This window comes from Gracilinanus agilis, chromosome 2 (genome assembly GCF_016433145.1).
Source record: "Gracilinanus agilis isolate LMUSP501 chromosome 2, AgileGrace, whole genome shotgun sequence".
Classification (NCBI taxonomy): Eukaryota; Metazoa; Chordata; class Mammalia; order Didelphimorphia; family Didelphidae; genus Gracilinanus; species Gracilinanus agilis.
Genome location: NC_058131.1, coordinates 620387829 through 620412791, shown reverse-complemented (window position 1 = coordinate 620412791; position 24963 = coordinate 620387829). Strand labels below are relative to the sequence as shown.

The following is a 24963-nucleotide window of genomic DNA, read 5'->3' as shown; positions in this document are numbered from 1 at the left end:
TGCTGTATAATAAATCAATTTAAAAGAAAAGGATGAATATGTGGGAGGCCAATAAGAGAAATGGAGTCTCAAATAGATATTTTTATCTGGACCCCATCTAAAGCTACTCTGCTAGTCAGAGGCAGACAGGGTGGGCTATCTAAGATAAAAATCTGAGATTCCTCCTTTGACCCCTTTTATGATCCATACCTTTTCTTATTAGAAAGCAATGTAGTCTTACTGGAAAGCTTTAAGTTCTTAGCAAAGCAACAGTCAAGAAGTTAACATTCTTCCCTTTGGTTAGGAATGCAATTGCTTGGTTTCAAAAGTTGTTTCAGACAACCAAGGCCAAAAACTCAGGGGCTTCCCAACCTAGCAAAATATTCCCAGACTTAGCTTATTTATCAATAAGGCAGCTGAAAGTTCAGCCTGGTTCTTATCTATACCTTGAAGTTTCTGAAGCCTCTTTGTATTGTCTACATTGAAACTGCAATTCTTCAAAGCTGTGAAAACTTCCCCAGTGCTTTTGGGTAAAAGGGAGTTTTAATTTCTTATATAATAAACTTGTGACACCATTGTACCTCCGAGCAGCATGAGCTAACAGAAAGATTATCTTCCATGTCCCTCCTTTTTCTTTATCAACTAAGCTGTCCTTATCAGAATCCAAGAGAGCTGGACAGCTTTCAACACCTAATTTCTTCAATTAGAATGGCGTAGGTATGGTCTTCAACCCTTTCTTCTGGATACACTCAACTTGTTTCTGCTAAGAAACTCCAGATGTGATCTACCAAAAGAGTGAAGATCACTCTTATTCTGGAAATTACGTTTTTGACTCAACCTAGTATAAGGTTTTATTAAGGTGTTGTTTTTTTGTTTGTTTTTTTGCTGTTATGTCACTCCGTTAAGTCATGTTGATCTACCAGTCCACCAGAACTCCCAGATAGTTTTCATGTAAAATCATCATTTCCTGACTCCTTTCCCTTCCCCCTTCAATCCTTTGGACAGCAATCATCTTCACCCCCTATAATTGGAACTTTGGGTTTTGTTCTTGGGACACCAGGCTCTGATAGATGAATTTTCTCTTTACTTTGCCCAGGATCAATCCTTCTTTTACTTCACAGGCACTCTACACTATGTTGCTACTCACTATTACTCCATCCTTCCTTTCTAGATCACCTTTATATGATGCTTTTCTCCAAAGGAATGTAATAAGTTCCTTGAGGGTAGGACCTGCCGGCAATTAGTACAGACTGGCACATAGTAAGCATTTGGTAAATGTGCTCTCTCTCATTCTTGCTCTCTCTCTCTCATTTAGCCTCATATTTTATATCTGGTATTCGTGAAATCCACCTTTTGAAATTAAAGACAACATTTATACCTACTAATTTTTCATCACATTAGGTTTGGGTGGGTGATTGTACTAGTCTATTGAGATCTTTTGGAATACTGGTTATCATTGAATGTATTAATATTAATTACCTAATATATTTCTAACTTAGTGTCATCTGCAAATTTCTTAAATATGCACGTGTACCTACATCCAAATCATGAATGGAGAACAGAACAAAGTGCAAACATCCTTAAGGTACCCCATTGAAGATTATTGTTCAAACTGATATCAGCTTATTAATGACAACTTTTGGGTACTGTCTATTCAACCAGTTCTGTGTCCTTCTTTAACAGTTGTACTATTGTCTAGCCTACTCCTTCTAGCTTGTTCATAAGGGTAAGAAAGAGTTAAATGTTTTTCTGACATCTAAGTAGCCAACAGCAATCCCTTGATCTACCATTTAGTATGCATGTCAAATAGGAAAGGAAGTCCTGAACTTTTCTTGATGAACTCATGCTGATTCTCTGTGATCAATGCTTCCTTTTCTAGGTGTTTTCACTAGCAATATATCTAACAATATATTATAGAATTTTACCAGGAAATAAAGTCAAGTTCAATGGAATGGAGTTTTCAGATGCTACATTCTTCTCCTTTGAAAATGGGACAACTTCTTAAAACTTGTAGCACCTTGTCTGTTATTCAGTCTTCAAAAATCACTGAAGGGATTCAACAATTTTGTCTGCCTGCCTCTAACTGGCCTGTGGTATTATATGGTGATATGAACTCAACAAGAGTCCAGATATTTTCTCATTAGTTTTCAACTTCTGTCTTTTCCAATTCAAAGATGACTATTTTTGGTAGGAGAAAAAAAGAAACTAAGAATTAAATTATGTCATCATTCTTATATTTTCAGGTTGGGAAAACCCAAATCCTTTTCTGAGATATCATTCTAATTTATTAGCAATTCACTTTCCAAATCTCACTTGTTTAAAAAAAAAAGAGGCAAAGGCAAGAACACTGGATTTGGAGACAGAGAACATAGGTTTAAAAATAATTCTACCACTTACAACCTTAGGTTATCTTAGGCAAGTCACTCATCACTATAAGTGTCTAAATCAAAATATGAAAAATTAGAAGATATTAGGGGTCAGCGAATTATTCCTCACAGGCAAAATTCTGCAGGATTTAAAAATTCTAATTTTTAAACATGCAAAAATCATTATTAGCTCATAAAACACAGATGTTAGGCCAAACTTGGCCCATGGGCTAATTCATTTGCCAACCTCTGTACTAGAGTATCACTAAAGTTTCTTTCAGTTCTCAATCTTATGATCTTATAATCCTAAAATGGCAGATTTGGACCAGATAATTTGTAAGAATTCTTTCTGTTTTAATATTGTGATCTTTTGACAAGTGACATTTTGCAATATTGTCATTAATATGTTAAACAATATCATCATATTTGGCTGACTACCTATTTTTAGATTACATTGATCCCTGTAAGATTTTTTTCATCTAATGCCCTATTTTTGAAGAATCAGTTGATATTGGATGGGAGTGGCCTGTACATATGGAAAAAAGCAAACACAAGAGACATTTAAAACTAAGAATTCCTCTGGATTGGGATAGCACTTGTATGTATACAAAATTTACCCTGTCAGATTATAATTTGCTCTGACACTAATAAGTTATATGACCCACAGGCAAATTACTTCATTTCTCTGGGCCTTATTCTTTTCATCATAAGAAGAAGACAGATTAGCTCTTCTTTAAGATGCTGCTCACATAAGTACTCCCAATTCCCAGGAAACAGAGTGAAGTCACGACTTGCCCCTTTTTTGTTTCTGAGTTACACTTATAATTTTCCTTTGATTTTCATAGAAATATTATTCATACTGAAAACTGTACAGAGCAATAATTTACTGACTATAAAAGAAAATATATCAGCTGAATCCAAGATTGAAATATTATTAGTGAAGAAAACCAAAAAGTGGCCTCCACAGGTAACATATACATTGCTGAAAAGTGTTAAATATACCCGTAGAACATGAGAAATCTCTTTAAACAAAGTTTGGTAAAAACATTATTCTCATTGAAGTCTAAACTTTGGGGAATGCCTTCCCATCTACAAACTTTGGAACTGTGCTAAATTTAAAAGAATGAAACAAATTTTTTATGAAGTTCAAGAACTTCACTGTCATTAGAATATACACATGCTACTGTAGTTGATATACTGGAATGTATATCTCAGCCAAAAGATTTTATAGTGGTTAGCATGGTCTTATAATATATGCTTTATTTTTTTAATATCACATAACATTAAGAAAACTGGTATCATAAGCTTTTTTTAGTTTATTCTTAAATGTTAATAAAATTTAAGGAAAATATAAATACTATGAAATTGCAAGATTCAAGTTTAGTCTTAAAGAAGATACATGAAAAGATAACTTTCTATCTTCTTTGCAGAAGTGTGGGACTAGGGAGGTAGAAAATTGCATATAATGTCAGACTTTTTGATGTGTTAGTAGGTTTGCTGATTTTTTTTTCCTTTTATTTTTTCTTATAAAGGTTGGCTTTTGGGAAAGGAAAACATTTTCCTAAGGACTGAGAGAGATATTATGAAACAAAAGATATCAGTAAAGATTTATTTTAAAAAAGAAAAGTTTAGATGATTCCATACTTTTATATTGTACTTTATAGTTGAATACAGATTTTTACATACATTACCTTATTTATTTCTCATAAAAATCCCATGGGATTAGCAAAACATTTATTAGCAAAGGAAGTTTAATAAGATGGAAAGAACATTAGTCAAGGAATGTGGGTCCCTAGATTCTAGTCTTAGTTTTGCCACCCTCTAGGTCCGTGATGGCAAACTATAGCATGCATGCCAAAAGGGGCACTCAGATCCCTTTCTGTGGGCATAACTGCAGTTGCTCCCAGAGGTCATTACTAGAAAGCCAGGACTCAGAAATTAGCTGTTCCCCTCCCCCTTTCCATGTGCCTGAGGACACTCCTCAATTCACCTGCCCCTCTGGCCCAGCAGCCCAATGGGAGTGCTTTCTCCCTCACCTGTCTGGATTAAAGTGCTGGGGTGGGGGTGGGGGACGACAAAGGGGAGAGGTTGTGTGTGTGGCTCACATGCTGTATGAGGGTGCACTGCAGACAGCAACCGTTGAGTCTGTGGTAAAGGTGATTAGAGGGGAGCTAAGTTTGAAGGGAACATAGCTCACAGCATGGCACATAGCTGGAAGGGAGCAGTGTTCTGAGGCTACTCTTCTCCCCCTCTCCACATGTGCTTCTCATCACTCACACTTCTGCCTGCAGCCCAATTGGAACTCTTTCTCCCTCCCCTGTCTGGGGTAAGGAGGGGCAGGGCATGGCACTCAGTCTCTGGGGAGGACAAGCACTTGGTCTGGGTGTTGGAGTGGGGGGCAGGGCCCAGCACTCCATCTCTAAAAGGTTCACCATCACTGATCTAAATAAATGATTATAGGCAAGTAAATCTCAAACCTCACTAAATATCCATCTGCTAATCTATAAAATGAAAGAGAGGTATATTAGATGGTCTCAACATTTCTTCCAGATCATTAACACTTTTATAACTTTTCTGTTTGGATAAAGGAGACAAAATAACAAAAAAGTCTACCACATTCTTGGTTTTAGGTTTTATTCACTTTACAGATGAGGAAACTGAGGCTTAGAAAAGTAAAAAGACTTGACAAAGATCACACAGCCAGAAGAGTATTGAAACTCAAGCCATCTGACTTGAGATGATTCAAACTCCTTAAAACAATCTATTTTATTTAAACTTTCTGGGCCCTTTGCTATATCTGGGAAGGAAGAAGAGGAAAGAAACAGAAGAGAGAAGAATGGAGGAGAGGGGTTAGGGAATGAGATAAAAAAAATGAAGAGGAAGGGTAAATGGAAAGACAGTAGTAATAAAGGGAGAAAAAAGGAAGGAAGGAGGGGAGAAAGTAAGGGAAGGAGGGAAAGAAGTGAAACCTAAACATGTTTGTACAAAACAAAAACTAAAATTTTCATAATGCACTTTGAAGACTAGACCAAAGCAAAAACAAACTAAAGTCAACCTTATAAGATGAGACTTTTTATTCCTTTCTTTGATCAAATCTGCTCAAGATTGCTCAGCAGTTAAGACAACCCCAATTATGCTTGTTTTTAAGCAAAGTAATTAAGAGGCACCAGAGTATATTTCTAAAATATAGTGGAGAAACTGAGCTAAGTAAATGGCAGGTTTTTAAAAACACATGAATTCTACTATTCTTTCTATATGTTTCCCACATTTAGGTTGTATCTCTATGATTCCCAAAGTTTTCAAATTAAATGAATCAAAAGTTCACTCAATCATTTGGGATACCACTTAATTGAAAGTACTGATACCATCACCTCTTATTGAAAATCCATTTAGACTTAACCCCCTCAAGTTCCTAATTCTTAAAGTAAAGCTAATACAACTTTTCAGAGATTAAAATGTCAACTTTTTACATCATTTTTTGGGGATGGCCACATTTAGGATTATAATGCAAGACTACTAAATTATGATTCTTCTTACTAATGCTAAAGATTAACCAGGACAATCATAAGCCTGGCAGTTAACATCAACAACTAATGCCTCCCTTTCCTCTCCCAGCTCATAAATCAATCTAATCATTCTCTTGTAATGCTAACTTGAAAAAAATAAAAAAGCAAATCAGACTCTCCTTAAAAAAAGGTTCTGGAGGTCTCCTTCCTTCCCCCCGCCCCTCCCCCTAGGCCCAGTGTGGCTCCCAGTGCAGGGGGAGATGGGAGAGGGGGAGGAGGGAAGCACCTCCTCAGCTGCTAGTTTTAGGGCTGCATATAGCCTCCCCATTGCGTCCAGGCCCAGGATATCCAGTATATGATAATTCCCTCAAGATCATCAGGAATGCCTCCTGCACTACTGCTTGGCCCCCTTCGCCAAGGTCATTCATGACAACTTCGGCATTGTGAAGGACTCATGACCACAGTCCATGCCATTACCACTACCCAGAAGACAGCAGATGGCCCCTCTGGCAAGCTGTGGCATGATGGGTGTGGGGCTGCCCAGAATATCATCCCCGCTTCCACTGGTGCTGCCAAGGTTGTGGGCAAGGTCATACCTGAGCTGAACAGGAAGCTCACAGGCATGGCCTTCCATGTTCCTACTCCCAATGTATCTGTGGTGGATCTGACTTGCCGCCTGGAGAAAGCTGCCAAATATGATGATATTAAGAAGGTGGTGGAGCAAGCTGCAGAGGGGAACTTGAAGGGCATCTTGGGCTACACAGAGGACCAGGTTGTATCCTGTAACTTTAACAGTGACACCCACTCTTCTACCTTTGATGCTGGCGCTAGCATTGCCCTCAACAACCATTTTGTCAAGCTCATTTCTTGGTATGACAATGAGTACTGTTACAGCCACCTTATAGTAGACCTCATGACATACATGGCCTCCAAGGAGTAAAGTGGAAAGCCACGGATCTTCATCCCCAGCCAAAAAAAGAGTAGTTCCACCACTGGGGAGCCCACATCCATAATAACCAATGTCCCTATGCTGGGGATCCCATTCCCTGTTTACGTTCCTGCCCCAAGCACCCCTGTAGTGGCGGGGAGGGGAGGAGCATAGAGTCCTATCTTGTGTACCATCAATAAAGTCATCACATTCAGTGCAAAAAAAAGGGTCTCTACAATGGATTTTGCATAAATGAATACTAATTTTTTCTATTTTAATTTTAATTAGAAATAAGTAGGGTCATTTGTTTCAAGAATCTATTGTAGCTTATAGATTTAAGTGGCAGGGCAGAATTTGAACTTGGGTCTTCTCTGACTCCAAATCTAATGTTCTTCCAAATGAACCATAAAAACAGGTATGGCAAATCATATTCAACAAAATGAGACTGATGATACAAAGTTCTTAAATGTTTCTTTGTTCACAATAAAGTCCCCCTCTGATATAATAATAGCTCTTTAGTTTACAAAAGGTTTTCACCAAAGTTTTATGAGGTAAGTAATGTATTATTTTATAGATGAGGAAATTGAGGCTCAGGGAGGAAAAGAGACTTGACCCAAGTAATACAGAGGGACCCAAACAGAACCAAGATTTGAAACCAGAGAAGACTCAATTCCAATGCTCTTTTCCTTTGTATCATGTTATAGTACCAGGTTAGAGCCTGGGTTTTCTAAGAAATTTTACAAACTATGCTTTATTTACTATCCCCAAACAACTATCAGAAACTAATGATATTGAACAGTTTTAAGTAAGTGGACTTAATCACCTTAATTTTCAAGGAGTACTGCAAAAGCATGGCTCAATTGGATAGAGGATACTCATTGTGCATTCCTGCTGTTTTTCTGTCATCCTTTGCCCCTGCAATGTGACCAATTCATCTCTTTCTATCACACATTTCCTTGATGACACATTTTACTATTGTTCTTAAAGTTCCTCAGTTATATATCTTATATGTTAATTATATGCTGGATATAAATTCTCATCTTAAATGAGATTATATTGGCTATAAGTCCTCATCTCAAACAAGGACATCAATGACATCTCCAAAATATGACATTATATGCTGATGTGCTAAAAATTTCTAAATTACTGAAGATGCCACCAGAAAGTGCAGTGTCTTTGATTATTACAAAGGTTTTCATTCAATTTTAGATTATTTGTGTACTGTGTATACAGAAAATAGAACCATGTTTATATTGTAAATATAGTAAGAAAGCTAAAGTATTAGAAGTCTACATAAAAGCTATTCTCTACTTGAAACATGCCAACAAAATAAAGTCAAGGAAAATTTATATAAAACAAAGGGAAAACACATTAAGCCCTTTACAGTTCTGCTAATCTTAAGTCCATTACCATTTGTCCTGAAAATAAGAGTGACTTCAAAATTAAAGAGTGACTATAACCAGATCATCTTGCCAAAGCATACGATGAACATACATGACATCAAGCTATATGGTTAAACGGCTCTTCCATACCATGAGGCTTTTCTCCATTTTATCTGTGTCATTTGGATTTGATAAGCGTAAATTATTAAAACAAACCAAGGTAAGATTGAGACCAAAAGATTTGATCTTGAATGTGGAAGTCAAATTGAATTAATGGATGAATGAGACAATATTGGTCTCTTCCAGGCAAGACATAGCTATACTAAAGCTATTAATTAAAAAATATGGCTTAATGTATTAAAAAAACAAGTTAGGGGGCAGCTGGGTAGCTCAATGGATTGAGAGTCAGGCCTAGAGACAGGAGGTCCTAGGTTCAAACTTGGCCTCAGACACTTCCCAGCTGTGTGACCCTGGGCAAGTCACCTGACCCCCATTGCCCACCCTTACCACTCTTCCACCAAGGAGCCAATACACAGAAGTTATGGGTTTAAAAACAAAAAAACAAACAAAAAAAACTTACTGGCATCCTAAAATTGAAGCTCAAAGGGAACACCTTTAAAGCAAATGGCATTTACACAGTCTCATGTATACTTTCAGAATTGTTAAGTGGATCATAATAGATTAGAAAAGTGCCTTAAAAAATTTGTACAATATTAATGAAATAAAATGTTCACCACTCAAAAGCAGTTATAGAAAGATGAATACTTTCTCACCAAAAAGGAGGAAAAAGATTGACAGATATTCTTAGAGCATCTGATAAGCAGGCCAAAAAAATCTACAGAGACAAACTTTTGTAACAAACAGATATGATTTCAACAAATGATAGTAAAGTCTGATAATAAGTACATGCCATTGGATTTATCAAGTGTTAACAATGTTTTCCTCTGGATGAAGCCCATGAAATGGCTCAGATCCATGAGTAATCATGCGGCATCCCATGGGTAGCATTGCATGTACTCAGCTAACAAATGTCAACAAAGAAGGTCTGAACAAATGGCTGAGTAATGTAAATTTGTTTAGGAAAATGCAAGATTTATGACCACAATTAAGGACTATGTCATTACAACCAGAAATTTCAGGAGGGTTATCCCTAAAAAGCATAAATTTAGCAATCAATTCAGATTAGATAAGGAAATGCTAAAATTGTCCAACATTATCATTGAAAGCTGGGGATAAAAATGGGCACCTACAAAATATTTAGTAAGCCATGATCTATTGTCCAGAATTATAAATCAGAAGGGTGCTATCTTTTATGAATCGGCTAATGACAAATTTCTGTTCCACAAATGTCCTTTAGAAATCAACCAAAAATTTGTTTCTGGAACTGCTTCTCATAATCATCTTCTTGTTTAGATATGTGATTTTTTTGTGATCTAAACTAAATGAACTAAAGCTATCCATGGGCTTTTCTTGGCAAGAATATTGTAGTACTTTGCCATTTCCTTCTCCAATGATTTCTTTTGTCAGGCAATCAGAAGTTAAGTGATTTGCCCAGGGTCACAGCTAGAAAATACCTTTGACCACATTTGAATTCAGAACTTCTTGACTCCAGGGTCAGCATTCTATCTACTGAACTACCTAGCTGCCACCTAGGCATGTAAAGATTAAGTGACTTTCTGAACAAAGGTCACACAACTAAAATGTATCTGAGACTAGACTTGAATTCAGGTCTTCTTGATGCTAGACCCATTGTTCTTAAGCACTAAGCCACAATGGCCTGTTAATAATTTACCAGGCAAACTATTGATTCATATATAAAACTTGAGAAAATACTTTAGATGTCGCTATACTAATATTTCTTATTCTCCAAGCTACATGGAATGAAAAAAATTCAAAATAAAGAAATTTAGAAGAAGAAATAAAAATCATATGGAAATGGGATGCATTATCTGTCATCCTGCCTGTTATAGATGTTGGGTGGAAAATGTTTTCAGTGAGCCTACAGAAGATAAGTTTATATCCTAATACTTTTATTCAGCTACAAAAAGCAGTTATTTTTATTCATCTGTGCAATAACCCATAGAATATGAAGTATAAAAAATATTAGCAGGACAGTAGCTTGTCATGAACCTCATTTCAATCTCAGCTCCATTAAAGAAGATGAGAATGATTTTAAAATAATAATAATGATAGACTCGATTTTTTATATTTAGACAATTCATTTCTCTCTTTTTTAAAACGTTTATCTTCCATCTTAGAATCAATACTGTCTATTGGTTCCAGGGTAGAAGTAAGGCAGGTCTGGCTCCCAATTCACTGAGCTACCTAGTTGTCCCACAATTCATTCTCTTTCAATCGAAAATCAAATTTTTATCTCTGTATAAATTTTTTGGCAATACATACATACACACATGCATGCATACACACATATATACACCAAGAAGTATTTTCAAATTACACTTAATTGTTATTTCCAAATTTTTTAACTGTGACTCGTATATTTTATAAATTAGACAAATCCATTTATAATGATGGCTAATAGTGCAATGTACTGAAGAAATGAAAAGAAATGGATAAAATAATCCCTTTTATCCAACTTTCCACTTCAAAAGGCATTTATAATCCTGCTGGACAAAGTGTCAGGACCAGTATCTTTCCAACAGGGTAAGCAAAACTACTTAGAAAAAGTAATCAGCTGCCTAGCTAGGAGTTTTCATGTACTGCTGAATGACAAATTGTTCCAGTATATTATTACATCATTTAAGATGGCTTCAGGATCTAACAACACTAACCATTAATATTGGAAGCTGATTTAGGAGTAAAACATTCTAGTTTAAAAAGCAATGTAATAGTAACATACACCCATACACACTTATGAAGTACAAAGGCAACTTAAAACCAAATAAGCATACAATATTTACTTGTTTAATTTACAGAAAAGCAAAAAGGTAAAAAGAAAATTCCAATTTCTAGGTATAAAGTCATATTTCTGAAACAAAAGGTCAACAACTTATTGTTGAATATTATGCAGAAATAAGTACATATGGTTTCTTGATTCTACTGAGTTAGGGGTATTCAGAGAATATCCTCAGCCTCTTAAAACTTCTCACAAATGACTCACTGGATACGTACTGAACTGGATGAATCATTGTCCTGTTCTCAATGAATAATGTGAGATCATGTTTCCAAATACAGTTTCCCCCAACAGATTATAAATTGTAATAATTTCATTTGTGTCCAAAAATGCCCAATTTCTCATTTTTAGTAATAGCACCTTGAAAATATTATGAAAGATTCCTTATATTTACTATATTGAAGTAGTAATATGAAAAATGTTAAATTATCCAACTTTTTAACAAAGAATGGATTAGAAAGCAACTGCAGGACAGCTAGAAATATTAAAAATATAAGATGTAGGAAAAATTCTCAAATCATGAGAAAAGAGAGACCAGCTACATTAAGATATGTAAAACAAAAATATACTATGGCTGAAAAGATGGTAGGAAATTATTTTATTGAAAAAAAGGAGAAATTCATTCTCCAAAATGAAAGCATAAAGATGTAGGTGAAAGTTATCTTTGAAGAATTGAACATATCTATTATAAAAATATAACTGTCATTAAATATATTTGCTAAATGGCATAAAAGAATCAAATGGTATTTCTTAAGCACCTTGTCTAATTTGTTTCCTTAAAAGACTCTCAGGAATTACTAAAACATTTGGCCTTAAAAGTTGAATTTAAAAAATTTTAATTATAGAAATCATTCTTTACAAAGGATAAAATGGGATATGATTCTTTTTGTTCATAGGCTATTTCTATAAGAGTACAAAACATAGCAGGACAAAAAGGGGGAGAAAAGCACTTGTAAAAGGAGTGGAACATTGCAAATAGCTATATTAAAATTAGTCAGGCCTTGCAAAAACCACCAAAAGTTTACTAGATCATACAAAAAAAACCTAACTAAAACCAGAATATTCCTTTCTTTTCTCTACATGTGAGGAATGAATTAAATCAATCTTCTTGATCACTTAGACTGGTCCTTGATGAACAATTTTCCAAAAATCTTATGGAATAATTTTAGATAAAGGGCAAAGTCAAATTGCTTCTCTTTTACTGAAAAATATCTATAGTGATAAGTAGATATTAGAATTTGTTCAAGTAGCACCTATATGTGTATTATCCAAGAGGTTAGAATTGGCTCCAAAGTTTTTGGAAGATTTGGGGAATCAAGTACAAAAAGAACCCATCAATTTCTTATTAATGACAGCAATTCAATCAATAACTAATTATTATAATTATAATACCTACTATCTACCATACATTGTGCTAGACACAAGATAAAAATTCAACAGTAGCTGTCCTAAAGAATTCTATTGGAAAAAATGTATATATGTAAAATATAGGTAGAGGGGAATTCCCTAGTTCTGTACTTGTTACACACAAACACGTGCGTAAAAATACATACAAGTTTTACTTCTGGAGGAGGCACTAGCAGCTAGAGGGATTGGAAAATACTTCATGATGAAGGTGGCACTTCAGCTCAGCTTTGAAAGAAACTAGGCTTTCTAAAAGGCAAAGATGAGGAAGGAAGACATGGGGTGGGGTGAGGTAAGCAGTCAGTGCAAAGGCAGAGAGGGGAGATGGAATAAGAGATGGGAAGAACAGCAAGAGCTGACAAACCTCAGACTATGTAAAGTTGAATAATATGCAATAAATCTGGAAAGGTATGGTGGGATCAGGTTCAAAGGGCTTGAATTACTAAACAAAGCCATTTGTATTTGCTCCTGGAGATCATAGGTAAACCAATTGGAGGTTAATGACTAAAGGGCAGTAACATTGCCAATCAGACCTATGCTGTGGGAATATCACTTTGGCACCTGTGTAAAGGTCAGATAGAAGAGGAAAGAGAGTTGAGAAAAAGATCCTAAAGAAGAAACTTATTTCAATAGTCCAGGAGAGAGAGAATGAGGGCCTGATCCATCTAGGGTGATGACTACATCTGTGGAGATTTAGGAACAAATGTGAAAGATGTTATGGTGGCAAAATATATAATACAGCAACTGATCAGATATGTGGGGTAAATGAGAATAACTCCTAAAATGCAAATTTGGGAGCCTGGAAGAGGGAATGGAATACCATACTTCATGTGCCAACAAATGCAGATACAGAAAATATGAATATAATATTTTAACTTCTAAAAAAAACCATTTAAATTTTATTCCACAATCTTTGTATACAAAATATTTTTCTTTTATTCATGAATAATTAACTGTTGTTTTAATCATTAAATTGCACTATCTTTTCTTATGAGACAGAGTTTTTTCTTCATTCTGGTTATATACCATAAATGCCTCCAGGTCATTTGATGAAAATATAGCCTACAGCGAAATTCCTCATGCTACCAAGTTTAAGAAACAGTCCTTTCTACAAGTAGAAACTTTAAGGTACCTCTAAGGTTCCCCAACTTCCTGACTACCATCTAGAAGTTATAATTTAGATTATTCTTTTAAAGTAGGGATTTTGGTACATAAAACATTTAGTTAACTTTGTTTATTGTGCATACAGTTCTGGTACACTGCATTTGATTCTGTAAAAATATGGCTATAGTCTATTTTTTTTAACCCTTACCTTCGGTCTTAGAATTGATACAAATATCAGTTCTAAGGCAGAAAAACAATAAGGGTTAGGTAATTGGAGTTAAGTGCCTTGCCTAAGGCCATCCAACTAGGAAATGACTACAATCTTTAAAAAGACCTATTGTTTAAAAATTATGCCACAGCTCTCTACTTAAAATTTTTAAGGTTATCACAAAGTAATACAGCAAATAAGAACTCCTTTCCCAGTGAACCAAGTTAATCAATTTGAAAACTGAGAGGATTAGAGGCGGAGATGATCTGGAGTTGGAAAGAAATTAGAGATCACTTTGTCTAGCTCCCCTAATTTCACAACAGAGAAATTAAAACCTAGAAAGGTTCAGTGATTTATCTAAGCTCTTAAAAGAAACCTTAGTTTAGATTTATGGTAAAGAACCTAGTCTAAATTTTTGTACTAGTTTTACTGTACCACATTGCTGAAGCTAATGCACACAAAGGCTTGGACACTTACTTATCTGCTGCCTTCTAATAAATTCATGGCAGAACCAAAAAATGAGCTGATGACTTAGAGCTGTTGTCTGATATTCTTACTGATCAGTGCTGATATATGATTATAGAATGGTTGGTTTTAGAAACAATACAAAGGTAGCATCACAGAATAATGGAATTTCAGAGTTAACTCTGACAGCTAATGGTCCTCTCCTGAATCATTCTGAAAAAGAAACCCCTAGGCGAAAAATTTGTCAAGTACTTATCTTTTCCTGAACTCTCCAGTAGGGGTAAATCCTCTTGAGGCAGACTATTCCACTGACTGATAGGAAAGAAAGGAAAGATAGAAAAAAGAAAGGGAGGAAGAAGGGAAGGGTGAGGGAAACAAACAAGATTTACTGTCCACTATGTGCCAGGTTCTTTGGTAAGAACTTTACAAATATCATCTACTTTGATCCTCATGAGCACCCTGCGAGACAGGCACCATTATTATTTCTGTTGAGAAAACTGAGGAAGACAAAGATTAAATGACTTGGCCAGACACAGCTAGTAAATGAGTCCATATTTGAACTCAAGTTTTCCTGACTCCAGGCTCAGAGCTCTATTATGCAAACTAGCTGTTTGGGAAGACCTGGAGTAAAGACCTCTCTGACACATATTGGTTGTGTGACCCTGGGCAAGTCAATCTCTTAATTTTCTAAGACTCTAAGCTATGAATAGAGTGTTGGAATGATGTTAGAGTCCTTAACTATAATAAGAAAGTGATGTGGAAATTCAGGAGAGGGGAAAGTTTTGGGGAAAAGATAATGAGTTCTGTTTTAGACAAAATGGATTTGAGATGTGTCTAAGACATCCAGGTCAAGAAGTCTAAGAAATATTTGGAGATGCCTGACTGTAGCTCAGGAAAGAGACTTGAGAACATACAGATCTGGGAATCCTCTGTATTGAGATGTTAATTGGAGTCATATGAGCTGATAAGATCACCTACTGAAATAGTATAGAGCAGGGGTTCTTAACCTGAAGTCTATGAACTTAATTAAAAAAAAAAACTTTCACTATAAAGATTTCCTTAATAATCCTATGTACTTTATTTCATGCATTTAAAAAGACTATTATGAAAAGGGGTTCATGGACTTCATCAGATTGTCAAAAGGATCCATGATACCAAAAAAAGGTTAAGAACTCCTGTTAAAGAGCCCACTAGAAGTGGGCTCCAGATAGAGCTTTGGAGACACCAATAATAGGTAGGTTTAACATGAACGAATAACATGATATGGATGAAGAAGCAGCAAACGAGTCATAGGAGCAGTCGAAAAGGTAGGAGAAGAACAAGGTGAAAACAGTGTTAGGAAAACCAAGAGAAGAGAGACTATGCAGGAGAGGGTGAACAACACCACTAAATGCAGCAGAGATGCTGATAAGGGTAGTTTGAGAAAAGGCCATTAGAGTTTTCAATCAAGAAATCCTTGGTGACTTTTGAAAAGGTAGCTTCCTTTGAATACTTAGGTTTGAAGCAAGAATTCAGAAGATTTAGAAGAGAGGTGGAGGCATGGAGAGAGTAGAAGGCTTTCTCAAGGAGTTTAGCCATGAAGAGGAGAGATACAGGATAGCAGTTAGTGAACAGTCTAAGGTCAAGGGGCAGTTTTTTTAAGAAAAGGAGAGAAAGTAAAGAGGAAGAGATTGAAGATGAGATAATGAGAATGATAATGGAGGCAATATGGAGAAAAGTTTTGATGGGATGAGATCAAGGGCATCTGTAAAGGTGCAGACTTCGGTAAACCTAAAGACCACCTCTTTATCTGAGATTAGAATCAAGGAGGAGGTAATGGGGTAAGAAAAGTAAGTGATGTCAGATAAGGAGGGGAGGAGTGAGATGTTGGTGAGTGGTCTCAATTTTTTTAAAGTGAAATATGAGATGAGGTCCTCAATTAGGAGGCTGAGGGAACAAAATATCATGAGATGTTTGAGGAAAGATGAGAGTATTTGAACAGTTGCTGTGGAAAGGAGGACAAGGAATCAATTTGAGAGGTGTAAAAGGGGTCCCTTCCTGCAATGAGAATATGGTTGAGATAATGTAACATAAATTTGTAGTGAATTTGGTCAATAAGATTTTCTGATTTCCTCCAATTCTATCTTGCCTCACCAGTTCATGCTGTTACCTTCCCAACTATTATCTTCTGTACATGCCATTTTAAAACCTAAGTACCTTGGTGAGTTCCCTATGCATATATCCTGGTCTCTTAGGACAACTCCATCTTTTATTGTAATTACTATTTTTCTTGCTTTGCAATTTCCTGCTTAAGAGCTCCTACACTGACTCTTCCTGTAGGATTTTAGTGAAGGGATTGCAATGCAGGATTTATGCAAGGTTTCTTGCATTTGCAAAATTACACTAGGCAATCCTGTCAGTTAGGAGAATGGAACTCTGGCCCTGCAAGTGCCAGTCCCAGGAGCTGACAGTTGAGCTGGGATTATAAAGACCCCTGCAGAACCAACCTGGGGGTTCTGATTTCCTTGACCTCACCCAGACACCCAGCTACCCCTGACTTCCCCTTGGAGACCCCAAGAGGTTGAAGGGAGGTCTGGGTTGTGGAACAAGGGCAGGATTTAGATTAAGACAGCCTAGCAATAGGGTCACCCCCAATCCAACTTAACTATTACATCTATTAGCTGGTGGATCATACAATACTAGGGCAGTGGCAGGTTATCTCTGGCTGAGGGCTGGTTCCCTCAGTCTGACCTTACCTTCTAGGTCCTTAGCCAACACTTGCCAGGCACCCCTAGCAACAGCCTCTCAAGAGCCCTAAATCCTCTTTCCTCAGTTTCCCCTTCAAGTTTAAATAAAACCCTTATCCTGCAACTGAGAGTTCCTGTGACTATTATAACATCACCCTAGGCTAAGGGGCTGAGGAGGGGGAGAATATCAACCAGTTGACTTTAAAGGAAGTACTGGGCAAGCATCCACTGTATCCAGGAAGTGTGCAAGCTCCACTTCCTGTTGAGTTCTGCTTCCACCCAACAGGAAGGCAGTTACTAGAGCAGGGAGGGGCCCCTCACTCTCCACCTTAAAGGAGCCTATAGGTAGCAGGGAGACTGACTGGGCTTCACAGCTCAGGCTACACATCACTGACAATCCCAAATCTGCTATTGTAGTTACAGGCTCCCAGGCCCAGGTGACTCACTTGTACCACCAGCTCCCTATCCAAGGAAGATGCTTTCCTAATCATGATGGCTACAACAGCAATAGCTCTCAAATAACTTGGCATTCCACAGATTACTGAATCTAGCTTTGAGCTATAATAGGCAACTGGTCTAAGGGTATTCCCGAATGATTGTGTGAGAACATTAGAGACTATCCCTTTATCCTCATGAACATAAAGGAGGAAAGGTTTTTTATGGTCAGGGATTCCTAGGGCAGGCGCTGATACTACCGCTTTGAGCTTTTCAATGGCATGGATATGCTCTTTAGTTAGCTTCAATGGTTCTGGTTAGCTTCCTGGTTAGCTCCATCAGAAGTTTAGTGATGAGAGCATAACCTGGAATCCAGTTTCTACAAAAACTCCTTACTCCTATGATTGCCCTGAGCTGCCTCTTAGTTCTAGGCAAGCTCAACCTCTGTATGTCTTGTGTCCTCTTCTGGGAAATCTTCTTGGAGCCCTTTTCCAAGATGAATCCCAAATACAGGATCTGTCAGAAGTGAATTTCTCTCTCTCCAGTGTTTTTTTTTTTTTAATGTCATCTCTTAGTGACTTGGAGGTCAAATATCACTGAGCAAATTCAGGTGATAAGCCTCAGAAAAAGGAAGTTAAAGAAGCAAGGAACCAAGAGACAGGAAACAATAGTCACTGCCCCCTTGGGTGGCCCAGGAAAATTAAGAAACTATGATTGGTTCCTGAGATGTAATGTGTGAGAGTTAGTGGATAGAGAAAAAACCTTATACATTCAGACCAGGAGAAATTCTGGGCCTTTTTTTGGCATCAGGTGGAGAAGCAGGTGGAGTATAGCTAGTAGCCACAATGGCTGCAACAGATTAGAAAGGTTAAGTATCTCTCTACCTCTATCATACTTTTCCTCTCTTTACTACTGCTACTGCTACTGCTACTGCTATTGATTTAATAAAGTAATTAAGCTACAGCCAGCCTTATAATTTTAAATATTACAGGTCATAGCACTCACTTTGAATCTTTAAAAATTTGCTGTCCTAAAAATTCAATTTAACACAGGATTTAAGATGATGCTAAGTACATCTTAGGAATCAATGAATTGATCTTTAAAGATTGTGTTCATCCATTTTTCTTTTAATTATTTTTCCTGAGACTATGTAAAGTAGAAAATATAAGGTAGATTGAGTAAAAAAAATCTATTATAGAAGAAAAGTGGGGTTTTTTGGTCAATCATCCAGATGATAGTCTATATTTGAGATAGTCTATATGCAATTGTTTTGTCAGAATAGATAAAGGCAATACTTACAGCTCTTGTTTCTAATTTGTGGTAACATTTGATAAGAAAAAAATCAGGTTTTATAGTTTGAGTATATTCTTTAGATCACTGCCTGTGCATTATACATTATGACCCAAACTGTGAAATGTTTCCAAGGAGAAACAAAATTACAGTGAATACAGTAGGCGTTATATAATCTTAGCACTGGAAGAGATCTTAGATATCATTTACTCCAACACCTCCATTTTATGGATTAGGAAACTGAAGTCCAGAGAGAGAAGTAATCTGGATCATATTTAAAATAAGAGAAAGGACTAAAAATTGAGGTCTCCTTGCTTTTAGTCTAGTGCCTTTCCTCTCTACAATATGATACTTAAAACAAATGTCTTTCAACTCAACTCAAATTTTGTCTAATTATCAAGTCTACTGCCATTTGTATATGCCCATCTATATTCCTATAAAAACAGAAACCCTACCTTTTAGAGGGAATTAGGTGGCATAGTAGATAAAGCACTGGACCTGAAGTCAAAAAGATTTGAATTCAAAACCACCTTTATAATTTACTAGCCATGCAACCTTGGGAAAGTCCCTTAAACCTTTGTTTGCCTCAGTTTCCTGAACCATAAAATGGGAATAATAATAGCTATCTCCCAGGGTAGATGAGAAGATCAAATGAGATCATATTTGTAAAGTTTTCAATACAATGCCTAACACATAGTAAATGCTTAATATATTTTCCTCTCTCCTTTGTTTAACCCAGTCAAATAATTTTTGTAACAAACAAAAAAATTCCAACATAGTACCTCCACCCTACTCCAAAAAAAAGTTAATTCATTAACAAGGATGGTTCTAAACTTTTTATGGAATTCAAAACATTGTAAAAGTCTAATTTAGGAGTGTTCTAAATAACCCAGAATACTTAAGGTTCTGGGAGAAATTTTTCAAACCAAATGTAGGCAAAAATTCATTAACTAAATGGTTTCATAAACTTTTGGTTTTTGACTAAATCTGTCATTTTCAACTACTATTAAAGATCTAGTTGTTAAAATATTCAGCTGTGCATGGTGTTCTAAAACCCTGTATACACCATCTGCTTTATACTTCAACTGAGGAATGAGTACTTGGCAATGAGCAATATTAATTATAGATGACTACTAAAAAAATCAGAACCATAAAGACCCAGGTATTTAGAAATATAAATACAATATGAGAAATTATACTTCCTATGTTAATTGGGGAAGGGGAAAGAAAAGAAAGGGAGCAAAAGGGATACAAGCATTTAAATAGAACTTACTATGTGTTAGGCATTGTACTAAGTGCTTCTCATTTGAATCTCACAACCCAGTGAATTTGGTGTTTATTATCCCCATTTTTTCAGTTGAGGAAAACTGAGGCAAACAAAGGCTATGTGACTTGCCTAAGGTCACATAGCTGGTGAGTAGCTGAGGCTAGATTTGAAGTTTAATCTCTCTAACTCCAGGCCTAGAACTTTAAATCATTTACTACCAACTTCCTGTTTTAAATGAGTAAGCATAGTGACCACCTTTCAGTACTGGCAAAAATTTTGCATACTCCCGATCCACTAGGATTAGGAGTAATATTTCCCATTGAGTATTTTCTCACCCAAGTTTGGCAACAAATAATGGGTTTCAGTAGTATGGCAACTCTTTATTAAAAACAAAAAAAAAGTTAGGAAATACTCCTGGAGTCAATCCCAATGTTGCACCTCCCAAAGGCTATATTAAGATCTGATCTGTGGGCTAGGAATGCTTTAACACTGAACATGTATCTTTCTGATTGTTTTATTTATGGCAATGCACATATCCCATAACCAGAAAAACTCCCCATAGGAAATCAACTTCTAACATTGCCTATGTTTTTAAAATCTGCTGTAGTTGCAGTTTTTTTGCAAACAGAAGAGAACTTCTCTAGTTCGCAGTATTTAGAACAGGAAGAAAACAAAATCAGCAAAAAAAAATCAAAAGACACCATAGAATTTAAACAATTCATAGAAAACTGCAAAGTATTCATTCGAGACTACAAAATACATTCAGAAGATACTGGTACTATTTTCCAAAATAAGTCACTCCTTCCATATGTTGATGGTAGCCTAAAAATGTGATGATTGCTGTACTAAGGATATCAGGATCTGTCGAAATAACCTATTTAGGAAAAATAACACTATTCCAAAATATAGAATAATAGAATGTTAAAACAGAATCTCTTATAATCTCCTTACTGCACAGATATGAGACTTAAGGCCAAAAGGCGGTGACTTGCCCAAAATCACACGGCTAGTGACAAAGGCAGAACTAATGTTCAACTTCATTTTTATGGTACTTAGCAAAGTATAACTGAATGTATAAATCTGCTATAGTAATAAATTGAAACTTACAAGAATCATCTAACACATATTTAATGATGCACATAATCATTGCATTGCATGATAATTAGTCATGATTTTAATCAATCTCACATAGCCAAAGCAATTTTTAGTTTATCAGCACCATCTTTAATAATAATAATCAATATTTGGTGGCTTTCTTGGATATCTTGTAATATTTCATATCTTTACTACAGCGCATACACACCAGTTAGAAAATAAAAGGTCTTCCATCTTAATCCTCAACATCTGGAGTTCCCTTGATTTCATTACCCACCATTTCTGAGGTTTATTAAAGAAGTATGTCTTGCTTTTGTATTCATTCTTTTTTTTTAAATTTTAAACCCTTAACTTCTGTGTATTGACTTATAGGTGGAAGATTGGTAAGGGTAGGCAATGGGGGTCAAGTGACTTGCCCAGGGTCACACAGCTGGGAAGTGTCTGAGGCCAGATTTGAACCTAGGACCTCCTGTCTCTAGGCCTGGCTCTCAATCCACTGAGCTACCCAGCTGCCCCGCTTTTGTATTCATTCTGCTAAATCTTAGCTTCCATCTTCTGTATATCTTTTAAAAATCTAAAGTAAGTTTTTCAATTCCATATATATATTTATTTCCCTCCTTAGACAATTCTTTTTTCTACTCATCGGGATTGTTTCTCTTTGCTTTTAGAATTTAATTCTTGAGAGTTTCTCCAATCCTCTTGGATTGACTATCTGTATAGAAATTTGGTCTATTACAATACTATAAAACTTTTCTTGTGATGAAAAACTAACTTGGGCTGTGCAGATAGTTATTTCAGAGTTAAATAAGCGAGTGGTGTAGATCCAAACTTTTTAAAAGTGCTATAAATATCAGAAGTTCAATCGTTTTCCATTCAAGAAGAATCTGGTAGCAATAACTTCAGAACTTTGGTGGGGGAGGGGCATAAGGGCAGCAGGCATGTGATTTTATTGGTACAGGGAAATCCTAGTGGTCTTTCAACTGAATTTGCTACATGAGTGTTAAGGCATAGAACGAAAAAACCTAGTTTATAAATTTCCATATAAAAATTATGACATATGTTAAGGAAATGTAAATGTAATGACATGAGGAATATGTATTTGTTTATGAAACAATTCTACAATACTCAACTATAACATGTAATTAATTTTCTAAGATATCAGATAGTTTGCCAACATTTAGTTGGCCTATAAAATTTCCCATTGTACCAGTGTCAAAGAGTAAATACTAGGATGGATAGACAAAGAGTTTAGTAGTTGTAGCAGCAGAAGAAGTAAAGTAACTAATGTTTATAAAGCACTTATATGTCTGGTATTGTGCTAAGAACTTTATAATTATCTCATCTGATTCTCACAACATATCTAAAAGGTAGCTTCTATTATTATCTTCATTTTATAGATGAGGAATAAGAAGGAAACAGAAGTTTAGTGTCTTATGCCAAATCACATAGCTAGTAAATGTCTAAGACCACATTTAAATTCAGGTCTTCCAGTCTCCAGGGCCCACTGCTCCACTTAGCTATCTCATAGTAGGAAAATCTGGTTCTGAAGTTGAGAGTCAAGAGACCTTGGTTCTAATCTTACCCCTTTCACCATATTGTGTAATCTTGGGCAATGTACTTGTCCTTTCTGGGCCTTCATTTCTTTAACTGAGAAGGAGCTGCCTTTGTTATCTAAGGTCTGGAAGTAGGATTCTATTTGTCTGAAAAAGATGGCATTATATTCTTATGGTACAGATGAAAACTTCAACATAATTCTGACTCCCCAAAAATTCAGAATGACTGTGAGGGAAATGGGCAATAGTGAGATTTATCTCAGTGCAGAAAGTAGGTGTGTCGTCCCCCACCCCCACCCCAGCACTTTAATCAAGACAGAGCAAGAGAGCTGGGCCTGCAACCACAGATCAACTACCCATCAAAATTGACTATATATTTCCAGGGGAAAGTATGGGCATTCAACAAAATTGAAGATTTCCAAGTATTTGCACAGAAAAGACCAGGGCTAAATGGAAAGTTTGATATCCAACCACAAAAATCAAGAGAAACATGAAAAGGTAAATAAGAAACAGAGGGGAAAGAAAGAAAACTCATAATTTTTAAATTTGCCTTTTTAAGGGCCTCAGTAAGATCTAATTACCTGTATTCCCATGTAGAAAAATGCTATGTATAATTCTCTGTAGTGAACTCTATTCACTATTATAGTATTCACTATTACAGTAATCAAAAGAATAATTTACAGGGAGAGGGTGGAACACTAAATAATCTAAGATGACATGGGGGATGGGAAAGAGGGGGTGAATAGTAGGGGACACCAAGAGAAACTTGAGTGAATAAGAAAAATAGGATATTCTATTACACACAAAGAGGGCATGGGAAGGAGAGGGGACAAATACTATTATAAGAAGGAGAGGAAGAGAGCATTAAGAGGTAATAATCAAACCTTACTCTCAGTGTAATCAACCAGGAAAGGGAAGAGTAGCTATACTATCCATTGGGACATAAAGCTCTGAGAAAGTCAGAAGGGATAAACCAAGGGGAGCAGGGGAGTAGGAAGGTCAAAAAAGGGAGGGGAGAAGAAGGGGGAGGGAATTCATTAGGCCTTTAAAAACAAAAAGAGGGGAAAAATAAGGGAGGGGATAGAAAGGGAAGTTAATCAAGGGAGGGGATAAGGGATAGGGTCTTAATAGCAAACCACTGGTTTTAAAGGAAATAGTTTAAGGAGAAGGGGTAGGAATAGGGGAGGATACGAAAATGTCAGCAAATGCACAACTGATGATTATAACTCTGAATGTGAATGGGATGAACTCGCTCATAAAATGGAAGCAAAGAGCAGAGTGGATTAGAAACCAAAATCCTACCATATGTTGTCTACAAGAAACACATATGAGACGGGTAGACATACACAAGTTTAAGGTTCAGGGCTTGAGCAAAATCTTTTGGGCGTCAAATGAGATAAAGAAGGCAGGAGTAGCTATTATGATTTCTGACAAAGCAAAAGTAAAAATAGATATGATTAAAAAAGACAGGGAGGGTCATTACATCCTGATTAAAGGTAGTATAAACAATGAGGAAATAACACTGCTTGATATGTACGCACCAAGTGGCATAGCATCCAAATTCATAAAGGAGAAACTGGCAGAGCTCAAGAAGGAAATAGATAGTAAAACCATACTAGTGGGAGATCTAAATATTCCTCTTTCAGATCTAGATAAATCAAATCGAAAAATAAATAAGAAAGAGGTCAGAGAGGTGAATGAAGTCCTAGAAAAATTAGATTTAATTGATATGTGGAGAAAAATAAATAGGGACAAAAAGGAATACACCTTCTGTTCAGCTGCACATGGCACATTCACAAAGATTGACCATGTTATAGGGCATAGAATCATTGCAAAGAAATGCAAAAGAGCAGAAATAATAAATGTAACTTTCTCAGATCATAATGCAATAAAAATAATAATTAGTAAGGGCACTTGGACAGGCAAATCAAAAACTAATTGGAAATTAAATAATATGATTCTCCAAAACCAATTTGTCAAAGAAGAAATCATAGAAACAATCAACAATTTCATTGAAGAGAATGACAATGATGAGACATCCTACCAAACTCTGTGGGATGCAGGCAAGGCAGTACTCAGGGGGAAATTTATATCCTTGAGTGCATGTATTAACAAATTAAGGAGGGCAGAGATTAATGAATTGGGCATGCAACTTAAAAAATTAGAAAGAGAGCAAATTAAAAATCCCCAGATGAAAACTAAATTAGAAATACTAAAAATCAAGGGAGAAATTAATAAAATCGAAAGTAAAAGAACTATTGAATTAATAAATAAGACTAGAAGCTGGTACTTTGAAAAAACAGATAAAATAGACAAAGTACTGGTCAATCTAATAAAAAAA

At 36.0% G+C, this 24963-nt stretch overlaps 1 protein-coding gene and 1 pseudogene across 1 annotated transcript in view; one reads left to right on the top strand and one right to left on the bottom strand.

Moving 5' to 3' along the window:
- LOC123234253 overlaps positions 1 to 6886 on the top strand; it is a 71616-nt pseudogene extending 64730 nt beyond the window's left edge.
- ADD3 (adducin 3) overlaps positions 1 to 24963 on the bottom strand; it is a 177287-nt gene that overhangs the window by 115308 nt on the left and 37016 nt on the right. The gene's annotated exons all lie outside the window — the stretch shown is intronic.